At 40.5% G+C, this 9,056-nt stretch overlaps 1 long non-coding RNA gene across 1 annotated transcript; it reads right to left on the bottom strand.

Moving 5' to 3' along the window:
* Positions 1-537: 537 nt before the first annotated feature.
* LOC102556090 (uncharacterized) lies at positions 538-6,614 on the bottom strand. The gene is made up of 4 exons (XR_015687240.1): positions 6,524-6,614; positions 5,831-5,914; positions 2,052-2,101; positions 538-921 (listed from the first exon to the last, which is right to left on the bottom strand). It is a non-coding gene; the product is annotated as an uncharacterized LOC102556090 (long non-coding RNA).
* Positions 6,615-9,056: the final 2,442 nt, after the last annotated feature.

The raw sequence follows: 9,056 nt of genomic DNA, 5'->3' as shown, positions 1-9,056 counted from the left end.
CTTGGCCTATTCTTGACATGAGTCGGTGGGTGAGAGGCTGGTGAAAGCCCCCAGGCTCCTTCCCTTCTACTTTTATCTCTTCTCACTACTCCTATTTTTATCTTCTCTGCCCTATAGTTTGTCCCCTCCCTACTGTTCTCCTCCCCTCCTTTCTTCTCCTTTGTCCTCCTCTCCCCTCTCTTTCCATTCCCTCCCCTCCCATTCCCTCTTCTCCTCTCCTCATAGCTATCTTCCTCTCCTTTTTTTCTCCCATCATCTCTCTTCTCTTCTGCTATCTTCCCCTCTCCCATCCAATTCTTGTCCATCTTCTCCCCTCTCCTCTAGTCTTCCTTCATTGCTATTTAGCTACCTTCCATATATCCCTCTCTTCTTCCTTTTCCCATGTTTCTTACTCCTCTCTTCTCTTCTTGTCTCTCTTCAGTCAAGTTGATTGTTAACTCAACCTGCAAAAGAATATCTTTGTGTGCCTATGGGATGTGTGTGAGTGTGTGTACATGTTTGAATGTGTATGTGTCTGTAGGTACATATTCACATGTTGGATTCCTGGAGGGGTCAACATCATGTATTTCAGAAACTGTTTACAGTTTTGTTTTGAGGCCAATACAGAATTCTCCAGCCTGACTATGCTAATGAACTAAGAAGTCCCATGGATCTTCTTGATTTGCCTCCTCAGCACTGGGCTTGAAAACGTTTAACACCAAACCTGGATTTGTTACATAGGCTGTAGGTTGGAACCCAATCATGTATTCAAGCTAATACATTTTCCGCAGTTCATTTGGGCACATCTAGCAGAATATCTTCTGACTGTCATTGCTGTTCTCCCATATTTGACTCTGCTCCCTCTCCCTTAACAGCAGGCTTGCCCTTGATCAGACCAGTGGAAAATCAGGTAGGAATGGCCGAGGTGATGGACAGCTCAGGCTGCGGTGAGAATGACAAGAACAGACTCTCAGATGGCAGGCTTCATTAAGCAGCTCAATTAATTGGGGGGAACAATTGCTATTTAAACTTTTGGGGAGTGGGTGTAGAGTTTCAGGGGGAGTGTATTTATTGAACATTGGCCAGAGCTGTGGTACTTAGATGCCTAATTTACATAAGGTGGAATTCCGGGGGCTTTGACCTTGCAAGGGGACAAAATGTTTAACCTGGCTACCTAACTATTTGACCTTCTCTGGTATGCAGCATAAGTCTATGTGTACAGGGACATGCAGGCCCATGGCAATGCTTGAGATCCTACTCCTGCTGATCTCAGGACAAGATTTCTAGATTTGGACAGCCCAGCTTCCCAGGGCTCCAAGCTCCCCAGCACCACACCCTCAGGGATTCTTTTCTTTGTCAGGGAACTTCAACACTTATCTCCCTCACTAAGACCCCAATCAAATGCCAATAACTTACCAGTTCTCTCTGCTCTTTTACATACAATATTTTGGCTTAAGTGACACTTGCTTTGTAAGCCTGCTCTATGCTCCATATAAAATTCCCCCCAGGCCATGACTCCTTCAAGGTCAGGAGTGAGTCAGAGTGCCAGTTTCAATTAAGTGTATATATTCTCCTATCATTTTTATCTTTGTTTATAACTGCAGATGATTTAAGGGAGACCTTCACAAGGCATTGATGTGTTAAATAAGAACCTTGAAAGCAGGAAGCCCTGAAGTCTCTGCTTTAAGGGGAAATCTTGTGTTGGCCACATTAAGATTCTCAATTTCCAAAAGAGGAAAAGAATTGCAGAATTTTATCAGAATTCCTTCTTAGACTCAGGTACTTGTAAGACCTTAAACAATATTTATCAGGTCCAGCAATACTTTTAAAGTAAAAAATAAAAGTCCTTCTAATGCCAATATAGCAATATTGCAATATTTCTTAGTAATATACCTAGTAGGAAGGAGGGAACAAAGTTCTGAAACCAGGAAATTAATCGTAACTTAGGAGACATAAACATTAATATAGGTGACAATATGATACGGAACAAATGTGCCAATTTATGTTTTCTTCTAAATAGACCAAAGCTAGATTAGTGAACAATAAAATAATCTCTTTTATCAAAAGCATACCCTGGATCACATGTTTTATAGATTCTGTATAGTTGACTCTCCATGATAACCTGTGAGGTAGATAAATAATATTATAATATTTGTATAGTATAACAATTATTTATATGCAATTATAAAATTGATATAATATTATAATAATATAATTAGTATCATTATAGTTAAGTCTAGGACTAGCCCAGGGTTAACATGGTTAGCTTCAGAGATGTGCTTTCAGTATAAATGAGTGATTCTCAACTGATGGATCAGAAACTCCTTTGTGGGTAGAAAAATCCTTCCAGAGGGGACACTTATGACTATCAGAAAACACAGATATTTACATTACAAGTTATAATAAGAAAAATATAAGAAAGAAGTAGCAACAAAAATAATTTCAGGGTTCATCACACCATGAGGAACCTCACATTAGGAAAGTTGAGAGCCACTGGTATAAACTTTACCAGTGCCTACTACCTTACTCACTATGTCATCAACAGAGTTGTAAAATCTAAGTTGTCTCTAATTACAAAAGTGATAATCTAGGTGCATACACAACACAGAAAACACAAAGGATACTTGTTTCACGGTATCAGGGCCTCTCAATGGACTCATATGCCTGCTACCTCACACTTCTCACTCATGAAAGAAAGCTTGGGTTACATTTTCTGGGTTCACAGTCATAGGAAATCAATACTTCCCTTTCAGTGTCCTGGTATGGGGTTTCTAAATGTTGGCCTAATTCATATTTCATTAGGGAAAACTATCATTTCACTTATGGTGACCACTGCCCACTAGGTGCGGCAACAAATCTCAACCAGTTGTGACAAGCACAGTGTCTCCCTAACTTTCTATCATTCTTAGTGGATACAAGAGGGGATGGCCGTGGCAAAACATCCCTAGCTGCTGCCCTAGTTCCTTTCCCACCACTGTGATGATACTGACAGACACAACTTAAAGAGGAAGAGTTTATTTGAATTCATGGTTTCAAAAGGTTCTGTTCACAGTTGATGAACTAGTGTATGTGAGCAGTATGTCATACTAGTAGGAAGATGTGGTGGACAGAAAGGTTCACATCAAAGCTGATCAAGGAAGCAGAAGAAGAGAGTGTTATGCATTTCTGAAGGTATAAACTCTTGGATCTCTCCTTTACCTTTTTATTCTACCTTACCCTCCCCATCTAGTCCAGGAGCTGGATTTATACATGTTCAGTTAATCCACTCTGGAATGATTTGCACAGATATACCCAGACGAGTACCTTACTAGTCTGAGGTGATTTAGAATCTAGTCAATTGACAAGGAAGATGAGCCCTCACTGAGAAGCACTTCCACAAGAGAATGAGCAGTGAAGCAGAAGTCAGAAGAACCAGGTCCTAATGCAAGCACCATTATTTGCCAAACTTCAGTTTCTTCACCTGTGAAACACTGACATTACCCTTTCCCGGAGCCCTCGGGTTATTGTAGAAGTTAGAAATATCCAATGGGTAATGCCTACTAAAGCAACAGCACAGAAGACAAGCTTTGATGAAGCTCTGCTTGCATTGTTACCTGTAGCCACTACATACCTAAATAATACATAAGCAGCAACAGGGAAAAAGAAAAATTGTTCATTCTTGAAGTGAACCCAGAGTCTTATGCCTCTATCTACCATTGCGCTCTTTTTCCAGTCTCTGTAACAAGCTAAGCTGTGCTGGCTACAGTGCACCTTGGACTGTGACTTATCTTTGAGGACGGAGATCTCAGATGGTAAAAAAGAAGCAGAAGGAAAGTTTCCTGACCAGAACACCGAGCCAGATCAGGATTCATGATTTGTAAAACGCTTGAACTCAAGAAAAAAAAAAGAACAATAAACACTCATCTCTATTATGAGACTTGCTGTTTCTGTCCCTTGGTTCTAAGAAATCTAACCTCTTGCTCTGGTCAGTACTGTTACTGTCTATTGCTTCTGCCTCTTTTGAGGGAAAAAATAAAAGGAAACCCAAGAGAACTTGGCTGAAACACTAAAGAAAGTCATCAGCTTTCAGAACTGCAAAGTCCTCAGGTAACCCAGGCTCTAGGCAAAATTCAATCAACATTTCAAACACTGTAGGTGGAGATCAAGTTTCTCTCCCATGCTGCCTTCCATAATTTCAACCTCACTTTCAATTTCCATATGTTGACTTCCCTGCAGCTCCAACAGATTCTTCCTGAACAGTTGCGTGCAGCTGACACTGCGCAAGCACACAATGCCTGCCACATCATGCACATGGAGAACCGACTGCAGGAGACCCAGGAAAGGTCTCTCTCTCTCTCTCTCTCTCTCTCTCTCTCTCTCTCTCTCTCTCTCTCTCTCTCTCTCTCTCTTTACTTCTGTCCCCTTCTCCCTGTCTTTCTTTCTCATAAAAAAAAGAACACAACAATAACTTACTCTCAGGAAATATATCTTCAGTGACATTTGCTGGGTTATAAAAATGTTCACAAGCTTGTTACGTGTGCATGTTGGATGAGATGAGAGATGCTGTTTGTCCTCTGTCAATCAGGCCCTTTCCAGCCTCTACTTGGTGGTTCATTCTGCATAAACTACATAGCTTAGAACAAATGAAGCACGTCCACAAAGGTACAGGTTGTTCTCCTTATTTCTCCATTAGGAACAGAGCTATACGCCTCACTTTCCTGTGAAGCTATTTGTGATGAATAAATGCACTGTAGGGGAAAGGGCTTTGAAAAGTAGACCTTATTATCATAATTATTGGCTCTGGAGTGCTTTAGTCTCCTTTCTCTCCCTTCCCTCCATTCTTTTTGTCTTCTTCCCTCTCTTTTTCTCATTTTCATCTGTTTTAATGTACATGGTACTACTTTAGGGTACCAGGGAAAGATAGGTCTCTAGATTCCCCAATGTTTTTATTTTTATAAGCAACCCATGTGAAGTAATTATTTCAATTACATTGAAAGTATCCCTTTCAGCTTTCTCTGATTTTGCTTTCATAGACAACGGCGACAGTATGAATTTATTGCCGTCTATAGTCTTGGAAACTCTTCATAAGTCAAGTTCTGACATTAGAATATCACCAGGGATAGGAATACGAGTGACAGAAAGCAGTACCTTCTACTGTTTGGTTTGTCATTGTTTTCATTTGGTCTCCCCCCACCTCCCGCCCTTAGGTAACATTGTTCTGTAATTGTAACTATGGTAAAATTAGAACTAAAACTATTCTAATGGAAAAACATTCCTAAGACCCTACCACTAGCTGAAAGCTCATGACAGTGATGGCTTTTGAAGGAGGGAACATAAGTTTTCTTCAAGCAAAAGACTACACATATTGCCAAGCCTTAGTGGCTGGCCTGACACCAATGTACATGTATGTAGCATTAACTTGACTCAGGGGATTATAAAGAAAAAAGGAAATGAAGGTATGAAGGTAACTGGAGGGCAGGTCTTGGTCTCAGAGTTAGGAGACAGGAGAGTGGGCATAGTCAAATTACATTATGTACATATTTGAAATGCTCGAAGCACATATGGAATGAAATTAAAAGTACTTTCCCCAACATTTGAGAGACAACCAAAACTTGAGAATTAACACCTTATATGCTCAGCTGTCCCCACACATCACTCACTTCCACCTCGTTCCCTATGCTATGTCCTCTGAGGTCATAAAAGCCACTTTAGACTGTCCCTGCACCAGCAGGGGTGTCATTTGGTGGTCATTTCAGTGGCAGCACCACAACTACCTTCCTCGGTCCTGAGGGTTAGTTTTCAGAAGCTGTGAAAACACACTGTGACTCAGAGCGACCTAGAGAAGTAGGAGCTGCTTTTGGTTGTGGCTCACCGTGGCACGGAACGAAGCATGGCACCAAGTAGTAGGTGGCTGGAGCAGGAAATTGAGAAATCACATCCTAAGCAACAAACAGAGCTAGAAATCAAATGAGCAGTAAGATTAGGCTATGAAAATCTCCATTCTACCAACAATGACTTACTACCTTCAGCAAGGCCATGGATCCTAAATCCCAACAGAAACTGGGAACCAAGTTTCTGGTTTTAGTTTGTTTGTTTGTTTGTTTTTGTTTTTGTTTAATTTAAATTATCTATCCCAACCATAGATTTCCCTAACTCCTTTCCTCCCAATCCTTTCCCTCTTCCTTCTTTTTCCCTCATCCACTCCTCCTCTCTTTCTCTTCACAAAAGGGGAAGACTTCCATAGATACCAACCAGCCCTGGCATATCAAGTTGCAGTCAGTCTAGGCACATGTTCTCCTATGGAGGCTAGACTAGGTAGTCCAGTAGGAGGAAAGTGTCTCAAAGGGTCCCATCAGAGAGGCCAAGACAGCCCCTCTTTCTACTCTTAGCAGTCCCACAAGAAGACCAAGCTATACGATTGTGACACATGTGCAGAGGCCTAAGTCAATCCCAACTTCCCGGTTGATAATTCAGTCTCTGTGAGCCCTTATAAAGCCAGTTTAGTTGATTCTGTAGGTTTTCTTGTGATGTCCTTGACCCCTCTGCCTCCTACAATCCTTCCTACCTTTCTTTTGCAGGATTCTCCAAGATCTGCCTAATGTTTAGCTGTGGGTCTCTACAGCTATTTCCATCCACTGTTGGGTGAAACCTCTCTGATGACAGTTATACTAGGGTTCTGTCTGTAAGTATGAAAACATTATCATTGGTAGTGTCAGGGGTGGGCTCCTTCTGATAGCATGTGCCTCAATCTGGACCCATCATTGGTTATCCAGTCCCTCAATTTCAGCTCCATATTTATCCCAATACATCTTGCAGGCAGGAAAAAGGATTTGTGGCTGGGTTGGTGTCCCAATCCCTCTATTGGAAGTCTTGCCTGGTTACAGGAGACGGCTGGTTCAGGCTTCCTATTCCCCATTGCTAGAAGGCTTAGCTAGGATCACCACCATAGATTCCTGGGACTTTCCACTGCCCTAGTTTTGTAGCTCATCCCAAAGATGACAGCCCCCCCATAGACTTATTAGAGTTGCCCCTCTCAATACTGTCTCCCTCTTTCCTTACCCTGCCTGATCCCTCATGTTTCCATCCCTACCCCCAACCTGTGTCCAGTCCCCTCCCCCAACAAAGGGGGATGTATGATCTCCCTGAGAAGGAGAACTTAGTTTTCAAACACATAAGCTTATCAGGACATCTCTTATTCAAATCCCATATCCCAAATGCCAGGGTCTCCCACGGCTCTTCACCATTCCTCCAAGCTTTAAACTTGTGCCATGGTCTCTAGTCACTCTTTTCTCTGGAGCTATGAAGCCTGACAGAGTCTTCCATCATCTGATTCTCCAACATGTATTTCATTTTCACTGGCAATAATTTGTTTAATGTCTGGATTCCCAATTTTTTTACCATAGTTCTGTATCTTTTATTTTTAAACACTGGGTTCTTAAAACCTACTATAGTATCTAAAACTAAATAAATTTGTATTAAATTGATCAATCAATAACTAAATGCGGCAGAGTTTATTTCTAAAAGTGAACATGATAGAATTGCACATAGAAAAGTTTGTTATCCCATATGCACCCATACTAATGTACAGAAAAACATTATCCATTATGATACAGATTTACAGTGGGAAGAATGTGTGAGGGTTAAGTATCAGTATCTTCAGTTGTTACTATTTCTGTCTATGATCCTCCTCACCAGTAGGATTTGAACCTACAACTGTGTGTTTGATTTTGCAATGGTTTCATCTCTAAATTTTTTTTCCATTACAGGGAATTTAGGATTATATCTTCTGATACCACTAATCAGCATTTTGTAAGATAATAGATAGCTCCATGGATTTCAAAAGCTTAGGACTCCTCCTTCAGTGAAGTCCTAAACTGTCTGTAATATAGCAATCCAAATCCAGATTGAAAAATAAGGATGAAGGTCTTGTCCTTTCTGTGCCAGGTCTTTCTGGGGGAAACACAGCAAAGAGGCAAGGGTAGGAGGTTAGGAAAAATGGCTCAGAACAGATCATAAGCAGAGTCTGGGCTGGAAACAGAACTTGAAATTATCAATTCCTGCTCAAAAAAAAAATAAGATGCTTTCTTTGTCAAAGTCCTGCCTCTAAAATGAGGAAAAAGAGGCTTCGACCTTAGGATGGGAATTGAGCTATGGTGGATAGATGTTCCTGAAGAAACCATCAAGGGACAATCTGAAAGGGGTGGTTGACTCTGCTCCTGATCATTCAAGAGTCTCTCTTAACATGTTAAATCTACATTAGAAGCGAGGCGTTTTAAGTTGATTTACTGTGATGGCAAAAACTTAATTAGTTATTAAATAATTGCCTAATAGACCTGTTTTGAGTTATAAGGTTGAGGCCAGGTCTAGTTGCAATGCCATTAATTATAAATTTTATAAGCCATAAAAGGTAATCATAGCCTTATGCGGCAACTAGGTTGCAAATGTAATATTTGGATGCTGCCCTTTCACCAAGAAGACAGTGAAAGCAGGTTAATTGGGTGGCAATTAGTAAGAAGAGTGTTAATTACCATGCTAGTCTTATATTATGCAAATGAAATTGCATCTCAATTAACAGTTAAGAAACCAAACAATTCTGAATGTACAGGTTTATAAGTAGCAACACATTTCAAATTGATACTTCCTTAGAGTCAAATGTGTACTCTCATAAATGACAGATTTTGATCTGGCTTCCACTCAATAAGGTTGTCATGATTTTCTCACCTCTACCGGTGAATTTAGAAAGACAGCCCAGTATTTTAGACTTGTTATCAGCAGCATTAATAACTTATAATAGTTTACATCACAATTGTACATGAAAAATGACACAGTTCTTTTAACACAGTTTTCTAAATTAATGCAGACAAAGAAAGCCTAAAATATTGTTCTGGGTGGGTTCAAGCAGCTTGCCAGGAGCAAGCTTGTGTCAGGATTCCAAGGCTCTGTTATGTGTGTTATGTGGGAAACTTTTCTCACTTGTGGATGTCAACAGTAAGACATAGCTTATTTCAACACAGGAGAATTCTGTAGAGGCTGCTGCTATATGGCCTTTATAAATTTATTTACTTAAACTTAAATTTCGTGAGCTGTAACAAGGATAA

Source organism: Rattus norvegicus, chromosome 4 (assembly GCF_021556685.1).
Source record: "Rattus norvegicus strain SHRSP/BbbUtx chromosome 4, alternate assembly SHRSP_T2T, whole genome shotgun sequence".
Taxonomy (NCBI): domain Eukaryota; kingdom Metazoa; phylum Chordata; class Mammalia; order Rodentia; family Muridae; genus Rattus; species Rattus norvegicus.
This window is presented reverse-complemented; position numbering and strand designations above follow the sequence as displayed.